The sequence below is a fragment of the Eriocheir sinensis genome, chromosome 21 (genome assembly GCF_024679095.1).
Source record: "Eriocheir sinensis breed Jianghai 21 chromosome 21, ASM2467909v1, whole genome shotgun sequence".
Taxonomy (NCBI): domain Eukaryota; kingdom Metazoa; phylum Arthropoda; class Malacostraca; order Decapoda; family Varunidae; genus Eriocheir; species Eriocheir sinensis.
In genome coordinates this window covers 11,836,759-11,849,767 of record NC_066529.1, presented here as the reverse complement: position 1 = coordinate 11,849,767, position 13,009 = coordinate 11,836,759, and the positions used below count along the sequence as shown (strand labels likewise).

Here is a 13,009-nt window from a genome sequence, read left to right as displayed (position 1 = left end):
GCTTTCGTTGCCCTATCAGAAATTAACTTTTTTCCTAGTTGTCAGTATTAGCTTCGATGCTTAGTACGATGGTTTTCTCTCAATGAGCCTTTTTTTTCCGCGGCCCATCTCTCAAACACACGCCACACGTCAGCCACGCATGCACTGGTCGCCCCCAGCATGCGATCCTCCCATTCTTCTTTCCCTTGCTCGCTTATGGCTTTTGACATCAATTTTTCTTCCCATACAGTGCACCGACCTGACACACCGATACAGCCACACATCACGGGGCACACACACACACAGACACACACACAGAACTCACCTACATCCTATATCTTTCTTTTATCTTCCCATCCCCGTACCTTATATGTCTCCCCCTCGTCATATCTTTCCCCGTCCCGTCCCGTCCCCTTCCTCCCCATCCTCCCCAACCCCAGACCGCAGTTCGTATATGTCTCTCAGATACACCGATACGGCCGTTCTTCACCCATCACGAACGAGCTAAGTATAAAAGTGGAAACCGCTCGTGTTATCGGCCTGTAAGCCATGAGGGCGCGCGTGAGGGGCTATCGGCAAGCCACATGGGGCCACGCGGGGAAATGTGTTAAGAGCTTTATTGGACCAGCTATTTTATCGGCTCCGAACATTTCATTGACACTTTCTATGTCATCGACTCACTTTTATAAATACTCTGGATTATCGGGGCTGTCCGGCGCGTGAGTGAGGGAGGGAGGGGGATGGAGAGGGGTGGACGGGAGGAGAGGTACTGGAAGAGAGAGGGACGGAAAGATTGGGAGGGGGAAAGGTAGGATCGGGAAGAGAGGAAGGGGGAGAGGAAGGGTTGGGATGCTTGTGGTTCTGTTGCTGGTACTGGATGGAGAGGGAGGGAAGGGGGATGGAGAGTAAGGAGAGAGAGATATAGATAGTGAGATGGACAAGGGGGCAGTGAGAGAGAAGAAAGGAAGCTGATGTTCGTGAGATATGAAGCAAAGGAAGGAAAGTGGGAGGGAAGGGCTATAGAAGGAAGGAGTATGCATAGATGGAGAGAAAGCCAAGTGTAGAGAAGGAGAGAAGTTGCAGTTGAAAAGAGATTAGGTGCGTGAGTGAAGGGGAGGGTAAGGAGGGAAGGAGGCAAAATTCTGGAGGGAAGGATGTTAGTGAGTGATTCTGATGATGCTGAATGAATCCTTTCTATTCTTTACTTTCCCTCTTCCATTCACCTTCAGCAGGGCATAAGTTTAGTATTTTTTTCTTTTTATTTCCTTCCCTTTTTCTCATATCTCTTCTGTTTATGTCTGTGGTCGTCTTGGAAGTATGTGCTTTGCTATGGTAACACTGTTTGACTAATTGATTGGTAACACTGTTGAGGCCCATCGCACCTGTTCCTAATATACCTTTCTACTAACTTTCAGATTTTTCTTTCTTCTCTTTTTTTTTTCTCGTCCACATTTAGTTTCATCCCTCAACCTTCTCCCATTCTTATAGTTCTCTTTCTTTTATCCACCGTTAATTTTATGTACTTATTTATTTTTTCCCATGTCTGCATCCATCCTTGCTAACCTACTTCCATCCCTACTTATCTATTCTGCTTTTTTCCTTGTCTTCCTCCTCCTCCTTCTCCTCCTTCTTCTCCTTCTCCTCCCCCCCAATCATACTTCCCTCGTTTCTACTCTGCAAACTCTTTACTCAGTTGTTCAGTGATTCTGTTGTTTAGGTGAGAGTAACACACACACACACACACACACACACACACACACACACACGAAATCAGAACCACAAGAGAGAGAGAGAGAGAGAGAGAGAGAGAGAGAGGCGTAGTAGTAGTAGTAGTAACACGTAGTACTCTCAAGGGAGTGACTTTAAAGAGAGGTTCTAACTTTAATTCATGTGCACCACCACGGAGGAGGCGACGGCTAGTTAACACACACACACACACACACACACACACACACACACACACACACACACACACAGTTTTACGCTAAGCAGTTTACAGGGGCGAGAAGTTTACGGAGAATGCGCCAAAGTTTACGTTAGAACCTTCGTCTCAGTCATCTTATTTTGAGAGAGAGAGAGAGAGATGGGAAGGGTAGATTGCGTATGTTGTCTAAGCGAGTCGTGTGTGTGTGTGTGTGTGTGTGTGTGTGTGTGTGTGTGTGTGTCATTAACCTGAACATAATGAACATCTCTCCCTAACACCTTAACAAACAAACGAACAAACTAAACCCGTGCAAGGATGACTCAACCTAATAAGAAGACTCAATAACAAACACAGTCTCTCTCTCTCTCTCTCTCTCTCTCTCTCTCTCTCTCTCTCTCTCTCTCTCTCTCTCTCTCTCTCTCTCTCTCTCTCTCTCTCTCAACCACTCGCGCACACACAAACACACACACACACACAATTCCAGTAGCGGGGGCGGTGGCGGTGGGAGGAACTGGAGGGGAGGGGGGAGCGGTAGGAATAGGGGCCGGGGAGGGGGGGGGGGTCGTCGTGAATAATTCATCCCCCGGAGGTGAGGAATGGTGGCGTTACGTTGGGAATGACACCGCCGCCTCATAACAATACCTCGCCCGAGCATATTTCTTGACAGGTTGCTCGACTCGCGTCCCTCGGGAAGCCGCTGACGTCACTATATTAATTTCATCGCCGGTTCTGATTGGCTGAGGCCCGGCAAGTATTGAGCGGGCCTGCCCTTCCCTTGACCAATGGCTGTTCGCTGCCTCCTTGGGACTCGTGCGTGTGCCGTGTCTTATATAAGTTATGGCCGGTCGTCTGTGCCACTCCCAGGTCTCAGCGTCCCCGGAAAGGCATGTAAGGGGCTGTGTGAGGGTCTGCAGGGGTTAGTTTATGTTCTGGATGAGTTGTATGGGTGAGGTTCGGGGGTGTTTTGGGGTCTGTCGCGAAGCCTAAGTCGGGGCTGGTGGACGAACAGACACGCTGACCGCAAAAGGGAGGAGGGAATATGTGCCAGGCGAGGTATGGGACTAAAAAACTGAGAAAATGGCGAGACGAAAACACAGCACCACCGATCACCGCTAAGGCCACTGTGTGCTTCCTTGTCTCCTCTTGCTCTCTTCCTCTCTACGCCTCTCCTTATCTCTTGCTTTCTCCCTTTTCCGTCTCTCATCCCTCCTTCCCTTCGTGTGTGTCAAGTGGATGTTGTTCTGGGACGAGGAGACGAGGAGACGAGGAGACGAGGGGCGCTGTGTGTGTGTGTGTGTGTGTGTGTGTGTGTGTGTGTGTGTGTGTGTGTGTGTGTGAGAGTGAGGGTGGGAGGATGGCGGGTAACAGACGGGCGAGAGGAAAGAATTATAATTATTAACCAGTCCATTTGAAGGTTAAATAAATACAGTTGCGCGTTGCTTACTTTCCTTGACATTTACATTCTTAACGGAGAGGGAAAAGAAATAACGGGAATTGGAAGAGATGGAGTTGTCAAGGTCGGTCTATCATCACATTGTTCTTATTGATTTACGAAGTGACGGATATTAGTTTTATTATTTCTTGGAAAGTCGCGACGCATTAAAATATTACGAAACCGAGCACAGGCGCCGAGTTTGCTGGCCATTCAAGGAGGGATTGTAGCGCGCGAAGGCAGCCACGCCCACGATGAGGCGTACACACACAAACTTACGTACGTGTGTGTGTGTGTGTGTGTGTGTGTGTGTGTGTGTGTGTGTGTGTGTGTCTACGGAAACAATATATTAACACTACGGTTACGGCTGCACACTGGAGAGAGAGAGAGAGAGAGAGAACATAACCATATTTCATTTCCGAAGGCTCGCTGCCCGGCATGAGTGGTGGCCCTGGAGGCGGCGGCACCACCACCACCACCACCTGCACCACCACCACCACCACCACCTGCACCACCACCACCACCACCACCTGCACCACCACCACCACCACCACCATCACCTCCACCACCACCAGAGGGCCGCGTCATCATAAGTAAGTACATATGAATTTGAGTAATAATGTAGTATTTGAATTTGCAACACATTCATTTATTATCATTGTCACTATATATGTATTATTTGATTATGAGAAGATTTTGTTTATATACAGGAAGGTATATTTAAGAACTTTTTTGATAAGTAAGTAATTGCTGTTTGAAAATGCACGGAATATCACTTGAGATGTGTATTATTTTTTTTTTTCATTTTAAGTTCAATACGAAAAAGTTATGAACAGACACGTCACTCATTTCAGAAGGATGTAAAGGAAGCAAACAGTTGGACTAGTTATAAAAGAATGTGTGTAAATGGTAAAGAAACAATTTTGTGTGAAGAGTTGTGGAAGAATGAAATATATGTATGCAAATGATTTCCATAATAACGAAAATCTGCGTTATATCAGTACACGAGCAAAAAAAACTAGCATATGAAGAGTGTGGCATTTTATAAACTAGTGAAAAAAATGACTGGGGAAGGTTTTGTCTTTTTAATTAGTGTCTGTACAGGTGTTAGGCAAGAGGTGTCCAGGTAACATTGTTCTTTCTTGACTTAAGGGTATTACTGTTGGCTGATGAAGGGGAGGTGACGGAAGGGGGTGAGAGGGGGACAGGGGAGGAGGTGATGTTTAAAGGTCACATAATTTACTTTAGGTCTCTCGATTAAGGTATCCTCTCTCTCTCTCTCTCTCTCTCTCTCTCTCTCTCTCTCTCTCTCTCTCTCTCTCTCTCTCTCTCTCTCTCTCTCTCTCTCTCTCTCTCTCTCTCTCTCTCTCTCTCTCTCTCTCTCTCTCTCTCTCTCTCTCTCTCTCTCTCTCTCTCTCTCTCTCTCTCTCTCTCTCTCTCTCTCTCTCTCTCTCTCTCTCTCTCTCTCTCTCTCTCTCTCGCCACATCAATATTTATTACTCCATCTCGCGGTTCGTAACACCTTCTCCTCCTACTCCTCTTCCTCTTCCTCTTCTCCTCTTCCTCCTCCTCCTCCTCCTGCTCCTTTCCTCCATTACTCCTTTCTCCTTTTTCTATTGCAGGGGTTTCTTCGTTTTCGCATCATATTTAACGTTTTCTCTGTTTTCTACCACTAAATCGTTACCTATAATCCTCCGGTACACACACACACACACACACACACACACACACCTTCACGCACCCTTGATTTCTGACGACGACACGATCTGGACTCGACAGGGTGGTGACAGTCCTCCTCCTCCTCCTCCTCCTCCTCCTCCTCACTGGCCTTAAATTCGTGCCTCTGAAGCTCAATCATGCAACACACACACGCACACATACACACACACACACACACGGCCGGCGACACGTCTACTTGAGCGCCAAAACCCTTCCCCGTAAAGCTTGTCGGGGGCTCTCACTTTCCCTCTCTCACTCTCACTCTCACTCTCCCTCCGGCTCACCTCTCACTTGCCTCGCTCACTCACTCGCTTTTGGCACCAGTGGAGTGTGTATGGACGATCGGCGTTTCGAGGGACGATTCTGCCGCCTCTCTCGTCCCCTCCTCGCTCAATAGTGTTTTGGTCACATTGGTGATTACCTGGCGAGGGAAGGTGTGCAGGAGGAGGAGGAGGAGGAGGAGGAAAGGCAGGATGATAGGTTGGTAGGTAGGTAGGTCGGTAGATTGGTAGGTATTGGTATAAAAGAGAGAGTAGGGGAAAGGTGCGGGTAGGTAGGTAGGTACAGGTATGTCTTTAGGTATATCAGCAAGCAAGAGGGAGAATAAGAGATATAGGGATGAAGGAAGGGAGGTGCTGATAGGAATACTGTGGGAGAAGTAGGAGAGGAAAGGAGAAATAAGTTATAGGGAGGGAGTTATAAGTGGTAAAGACGAGAGAGAGGAGGAGAAAGAGCGAGTGAGAGGAGGAAAGATATAGAGTGTGAGTGTGAGAGAGAGGGAGATAAATAAGAAAAGTGCAGCATTAGGGAAGTGTAGTTTATAGTGAGGGTGGAAGGCGGGAAGTGAAAAGAAGGAAAGATATCTAATTGAGAGGTAGTGAGTCTGGTAAGGGATGAACACGTGAGAGCGAGACAAGGGAAGGGAAGGGAAGGCAAGGAGGGATGAGTTAGGGAAGTGTTACGTATTGAGTGGTGAAAGGTAAGGGAAATATAGCGTTGCACCCACCGCCTCGCCTCTATATCTACCTGCCGCTGTTTATGGGGCCGTGAATGGGAGGTGCGGAAAGGGAACAAGGTGTGGAAGGTAAGGTATAAGGTGTGCGCTCATAAACAGTAGGGAAAGGCGAAAGGGTTATATGGGGAGAAACTAGAGAAGGGTTGTGATACATATATGCGTGGCGGTAGGGTTGCTTGACTAATAGGATCATTGTGTGTATTTAATAGAGTGAGTGGTGCAGGTGTGTTGAAAGTGAATGTTGCCAATGAGAAAGGTGATCAGAATACAGACGAATAAAAAAAATAGGATTGGTATAAGTTTGTTGGTGAGGTATGTTCAGTTTGGTAAAAAAAGTTATATGATGATGAAATGAATGAAGAATGAGATGGAGATGAATAGATAGGAGTGAGGAAGAGATAAAAAAAGACAGACACAAACAGAATCTTAACATAAACCACCACCACTACCACCACCACCACTACCCACCACTACCAAAAGTAGAAGTAGAAGTAGGAGGCAGAGATGAAGGGACTGAAAGGAAAAGGGGGACCGTGAGGCAGCCAGGGCAAGCAAGCAGGGGGAAGGGGGTGAGGCAGGCAGGGAGGACACATCAAGGAGGGTAAGGAAGGGAGGCTGGGAGTGAGGCAGGGAAGAAGGGCTATGCTGGGAGGCGTTCTGAAAAGGGGGGCGGCTGGCTGCAGGGGGTCGCTGAACGGGGGCAGAAGAGGGGGGAGGGGGTAGGGGGCGCCTCACTCACTCCATCCCTTGGTGTTTACACAGTGGAAGTGGACACGGGGGTACCAACGTTCAAGAGTCCAGAAAGTTTGGCAAGTTGAGTGAAACGCAGCAGATGGGTGGTGGTCCCTCTTTCTGTGTGTGTGTGTGTGTGTGTGTGTGTGTGTGTGTGTGTGTGTGTGTGTGTGTGTGTGTGTGTGCTGTCTCTCCTCCTCCTCCTCCTCCTCTTCCTCCTCCTCCTCCTGAATATTGCTGGCCGGACGAGACTAGAAGGCCCAACGTACAGAAAGAAAGAGAGGACGAGGGAAAGGAAGAGACCAGACGAGGAAATGGAAGGGTTGGGGATGGGATGGGATGGGAGGGGTATTGCGTATGGGAGATGGGTGAGGGAGATGGGAAGGCGAAGGGTGAGTCCGACAGAGCGGGTGACGGAATGGGATGGAAGATGAGTGAGGGGAAAAGGAAGGAAGGAAAATGAAGGGAGATGGGAGAGAGGAGGAGGAGGAGGAGGAGGAGGAGGAGGTGGTGATGATGCTGGGAGAAGGGAGAGTGAGGGAAAAGGGGACGTAGGAGTAATAGTATAGTGTGTGTGTGTGTGTGTGTGTGTGTGTGTGTGTGTGTGTGTGTGTGTGTGTGTGTGTGTGTGTACCCTTTGTCATTTCTCCCGTCCTTCGTTTCATCCATCAATCCTTCCTTCCTTCCATCCTTCCTTTACCTCCATCTTTCCTTCATTTTTCCACTCAATCCCATCATGTCACTATCCTCGCTGCCTTCCTTCTTTTATCTTTAAATTGTACCAGGCTTTTCTGTTTTCCATATTTCCTTTGCTTTCCCTTTGATCCACTTCAATATAAATTCATTTTCCTTCATGCTCTCACATTTTAATCATTCTCTTCCTATCTTCCTTTTAACACCTTCCCACGGTATGCCCTTCCTATCATCCCTCTCACTCGTTTTCCGTTCCACTTTTTCACTTCCAACCCTACCTCCTCTTCCATCTCGTTTTCTCTCGTCCTTTCTACCTGCTTCTTCTATACCTTGCCTACTTTCTTTCCCTTTCTTCCCCTTAACCTCACCAGTTCCTTCTAATATCCTACCTCTCTTTTTTCCCTTTTCTGCCCTCTTATCTCCCTTCCTTCCTTCTTCCCTATACTCTCTACTCTAACCTACACGAGTACCTCCATTTCTTCTCCCCTCTTCCATCTCTCCTCTCTCGCACTATCCCCTCCTTTCTTCCTATACTTATCTATCTCTACCTATACTTCTTTCTTCTCCCCCTTTCCTCATCTCCCCCTCCTCACTCCCTGCATGCCAGCCTCTCCTCTCCCCTTCCCCCCCAATCTTACCTCTCCTCTTCCCTATACTTACCTACCCTCACCTAAACCTTTGTCCTCTCGTCTCACCCCCCCCTCGCTCACCCCCCCCCCCCTTTTCCCCACCCCTCGTGTGTCAGCCTCACTCGCAGCAACACGTCCTCAGTGCCGCCGCAGTGCTGAGGTGGCACACGCAGGCTGAATGCTGCATACTTGACATTTGAACACTTAGGAGAGTCAGCCTCAAGACGGACACAGCGTCGGGCCCGCCTGAAAAATGTAGCTGCGAAATGTACCGCACCAAGACACTGCCGCCGCTGCTGCCACTACTTGTGATATCAACCACCCCCCTATCACCCCACCTCTTCCCTCCTCCCCCGTCTCCCCTTCCCCAGTCTCCCCTATTTTTGTCTCTCCCACGTCTTCCTCTGCCCCCTCACCCTCTTCCCTTTCTCCTCCCTCACCCCTCACCCCTTTCCTATCCTCTCCACTCTCCTCTCCTATTCTCCTCTCCTACCCTTTAATTCCTCTCTTATATAACTCCTTCTCGCTCCTCTATACTATTTTTCCTATGTCCCAAAAAATATCCTCTTCGTAATTTTTCTTCCCTGCTTTTTTTCCCTCTTTTTTTTTCTCTTTTGGTCATCATCGTGTTTTTTTTTTATTGATTTGATAGTTTTGAGTGTTGTATTTGTTTCCTATCCTGAATACTATCAACGACACACACACACACACACACACACACACACACACACACACACACACACACACCACTAATCCCATATACCCTCCCATCCCCACTCCCCCTCCCCCCTTCACACACACACCTGCCGCTTATGGCCACACATGCACAACTCAGGTGTATAATTATAACCCCCCCGCGTGAGCCTGGCGTCGATGGGTGCTGGAGGTGAAGGCGACGAGTGTTGGCGAGTCTTGAGAGCTGAAGCGAGGGACCCAAACGCCGCCTGAGTGGGCTGAGAGGGCGTGTGTCTTAGTCTTAGCCAGGCATGAGAGGGGGCGACGAGGGAAGGGATGGGGGGAAGGGGGAGAGGGGGAGGGGGTCGGCGGTGCATGCTGGCGTCCTCTGATTGGCCCAGTAGTAGTTAAGAGGTTAATGAGCAGGCAGGGAAGGTCTGAGAGCACACTTGATGGTGATTACACTATCTTGTGTCAATGGTAAGTGGCCCTACTGCCTCTGCTCCCCCTCCTCCTGCTGCGCCTCCTCCTCCTCTGCTCCTTCTGCTCCTTCTGCTGCTGCTACGTCTCTGCTATGCTGCCTTGGTTTCTCCTCCTCCTCCTCCTCCTCCTCCTTCTGATTCTGGTTCTTCCCTCGTAGTGGTCGTCCTCGTCCTCGTCTTTGTACCCATCCGTATACTAAATGAGGCTTGCTCTCTCTCTCTCTCTCTCTCTCTCTCTCTCTCTCTCTCTCTCTCTCTCTCTCTCTCTCTCTCTCTCTCTCTCTCTCTCTCTCTCTCTCTCTCTCTCTCTCTCTCTCTCTCTCTCTCTCTCTCTCTCTCTCTCTCTCTCTCTCTCTCTCTCTCTCTCTCTCTCTCTCTCTCTCTCTCTCTCTCTCTCTCTCTCTCTCTCTCTCTCTCTCTCTCTCTCTCTCTCTCTCTCTCTCTCTCTCTCTCTCTCTCTCTCTCTCTCTCTCTCTCTCTCTCTCTCTTTTTGGGATGTCACTCGGCGCGGTAAACACAGTGGTGAGAGTCAAAGAAAAAGACGCCGAGAAACTGTTCTGATACACGTCCTGGAATATTAACACGCTTGCGGCGGCACACACGACGCGTCACTCACACACACACACACACACACACACACACACACACACACACACACACACACACACACACACACACACACGCACACGCCATTTGAAAGAAAGAGACAGAGAGAGAGAGAAATAGACCAAAAGAAGGGTGACCAGATAAGCTAAAATTATCAGAGCTAGGTGTTTAAATCCCCCCTTTACCTCCCTCTCTCTCAACTCCCACCCCCCTCTCTCTCCCTCTCTCTCGCGCTCTCGCCCTCTCTCTCTCGGGTAATTCCACGAGACAAAAGCGGCTGCGGGTTTCCGTCTGGCGGCGCTGAGACGATTATAACACTTATATCAGATTAGTTTTGTCGTCCAGCGCGCCGCAAACTGTGGCGCGCGTGGGCCGGCCAACGCGCGGAAAATTGGAAATGGTAAGTCAAATTGGGGCGCTCCAGACTCCAATTATGAGGTAGAATTGGTCCCCCTGCGATTATAGAGTATTATTGCCCCCTGCCTCTCCCCTCCTCTCTCTATGCCTCCCTCCATCCTCACCGTCGTCCCGTGTTCCCGTGTCTCTCTGTCCGTTCCTCCTCCTCTCACCTTCTTCTCTTACGTCACTTCCACAAACTCCACAACCACCATCCCTCTCTCTCTCTCCTTCATCATCCCTTCCTCTCTCTACTCCTTCCTTCCTCACCGTCGTCCCTTGTTCCCGTGTCTCTCTGTCCGTTCCTCCTTCTCTCACCTTCTCCTCTTACCTCTCTTCCACAAACTCCACAACCACCATCCCTCTCTCTCTCTCCTTCTTCATCGTCCCTTCCTTCTGCTCACTTCACCATCACCACCAACACTAACACCTGCCTCACCCCCTCTTCTCTCCTCCTCTTCTCTCCTCCTCTTCTCCATGCATCCACCTCTTCCTCTCACCTCACCTCCACTAACACCACGACCACAAGCTTCAACACCAGTCTCAACACCAGTCTCACCACCTCTCATCTCCTCCCCCTCCTCTTCCACCATCTTCCTTTTCCATCCTCTTCATATTCTGTTCCCCTTTGTCATTACCTCCACTTCCACTACCTCATCCATCTCTTCCTCCTCATCCACCAGTACCACCTTGTCATCATCACCTCCACACTCACCTCCACCTCCACAACCACCACCACCACCACCTGTGTATCTTAATGGTTTGTGTGTCTGTGTGTACTTTTGTTTTTTGGTGGACTCGGATTTGGGTTTTGGAAAGGGTTTATAGTAAGGGGTAAAGGATGTTGTATTTTGGGTTGTGGGGAGATGTGTTGGATGTTTTGGGGGAAGGGGGGAGGGGAGGTATGTGCGTGGGGCTGTATGTATGTATGTATGTAATTATGTGTGTGTATTAATTTGTCAATATATCAGTGTCACTCTCCTTTCCTCTGTGCAAGAAATACAAAGATACAATGTACGTAGTTCCAAGCGTGTGTGTGTGTGTGTGTGTGTGTGTGTGTGTGTGTGTGTGTGTGTGTGTGTGTGTGTGTGTGTGTGTGTGACCCAGTGTTGTATTTCACGTATTGGACTGACGCTCAAAATTCACAACAGCAAAAAAAAAAAAAAGTGCAATAAAAGAAGTTCAATTGACGCTCATCTGTCGACACACATTACGATTTTTTATAAACCGAACATAATCCGTTTTTACTTGAGGATAAAGAGGATAAGAAGCACAAAAAGGGGATTAAAACATAAGACTACAGAGAGAGAGAGAGAGAGAGAGAGAGAGAGAGAGAGAGAGAGAGAGTATAATGTCTCTTAACACTTGAAGATAATCCGACATAAGCCTTCAGATTCTCTTTACCAATAAGTGACGCAGGATCCAAATGTCTCTTGCTCATCTGTAGAGGATTGAAACCCCTTCCCTTCCCCTCCCTAACCTATTATCCCCTACCCTTCCCTTCCCTTCCTTTCTATCCCTTTCCCTTTCCTTTCCTTCCTTTCTATCCCTTTCCCTTTCCTTTCCTTCCTTTCTGTCCTCTTCCCTTCCCTTCCTTTTTGTGTCCCTTCCCTTCCCTTCCCTTACCTTACCTTCCCTTCCATTTCATTCCCTTCTATCCCCTGCCCTTCCCTTCCTGTTCCTTCCCTTCCCATCCCTTCCCTTTTCTTCCCTTCCCATCATTTCCCTTTCTCTCCCTTCCCTTCTTTTGTTTCTCCAGTCCCCTTCCCCTCCCTTTCCTTCCCTTCTCTTGCCTTCTTTTCCCGCCCATCCACTCTGTTTTCTTTCCCTCCTATTTCTCTTTATCCCTTTCCTTTCCCTTATTTCACTCCCTTTCCTATTCTTCCTTTTGTCCATCTTTTTTTCCTTTCTCCTCTCTCCCTTCTCTTTACTCCCCTTCCCCTTCTTTCTTTTCATTACTCTACACTTCCCTTCCTTCCTTTTCCCTTCCTCTCCCTTTCTCTCTCCTTCCCGATTCCTTTCCCTTTCCACACACTGCTCCCTCCTCCCTTTCAGTTGCTTTTCCTTCTATACCCTATTTTTTTCTCCTTTTCCATCTCCTTCATTCTTTCTCTACACTCTCCTGTCATTTCTCCTTCCTTCCTCATCCAAACACGTCTCATTTTCCTCCACTTTCCCTTCCTTTCTCTTCATTTTCTTTCTCTTTCCATCTCCCTTTCTTCCCATCCTTCTCCATGCATCTCCCCTTTCTTCCCATTTCTCATTCCTTCCCCATCCAAACCCATTCCATTTTCGTCCACTTCCCTATACCTTCCCTCTTCCTCTCTCTCCATCCCTCTCCATCTCCCTTTCCTTTCATTCCTTCCTTTTCTATGCCTCTCCCCTTTCTTCTCTCCTCCCCCTTCCTTCCATTTCTCGTTCTTTTCCCATATAAACCCATTTCATTTTCCTCCACCTCCCCTTCCTTTTCCATCTCCCTTCCCTTCCCTTCCTCCTCCATGCATCTCCCCTTCCCTCTATCCCCCTCTCCTCCTTCCCTCCTCCCCGTGCCTTTTCATTTACCTCCTTTTCCTCTCTATCTCCCCTTTCCTATCCTCCCCATCTCTTTTTTTCCTTCCCTTCCTTCTCCATGCATCTCCCCTTCCCTCTGTCCATCCCCCTTCGCCTTTCATTCCCTCTTCATCTCCCTCCCTTCCTTTCCCTCTCTCCTCCCCCTCCTCCCCCCTC

General features: G+C 48.7%; 1 long non-coding RNA gene across 1 annotated transcript in view; it reads left to right on the top strand.

The window, feature by feature from the left end:
• Positions 1-13,009, top strand: part of LOC127001685 (uncharacterized) — a 397,327-nt gene that overhangs the window by 253,195 nt on the left and 131,123 nt on the right. Inside the window, exon 5 of the long non-coding RNA XR_007755401.1 lies at positions 3,760-3,928. This is a non-coding gene — a long non-coding RNA (uncharacterized LOC127001685). The remainder of the gene's footprint in view (positions 1-3,759; positions 3,929-13,009) is intronic.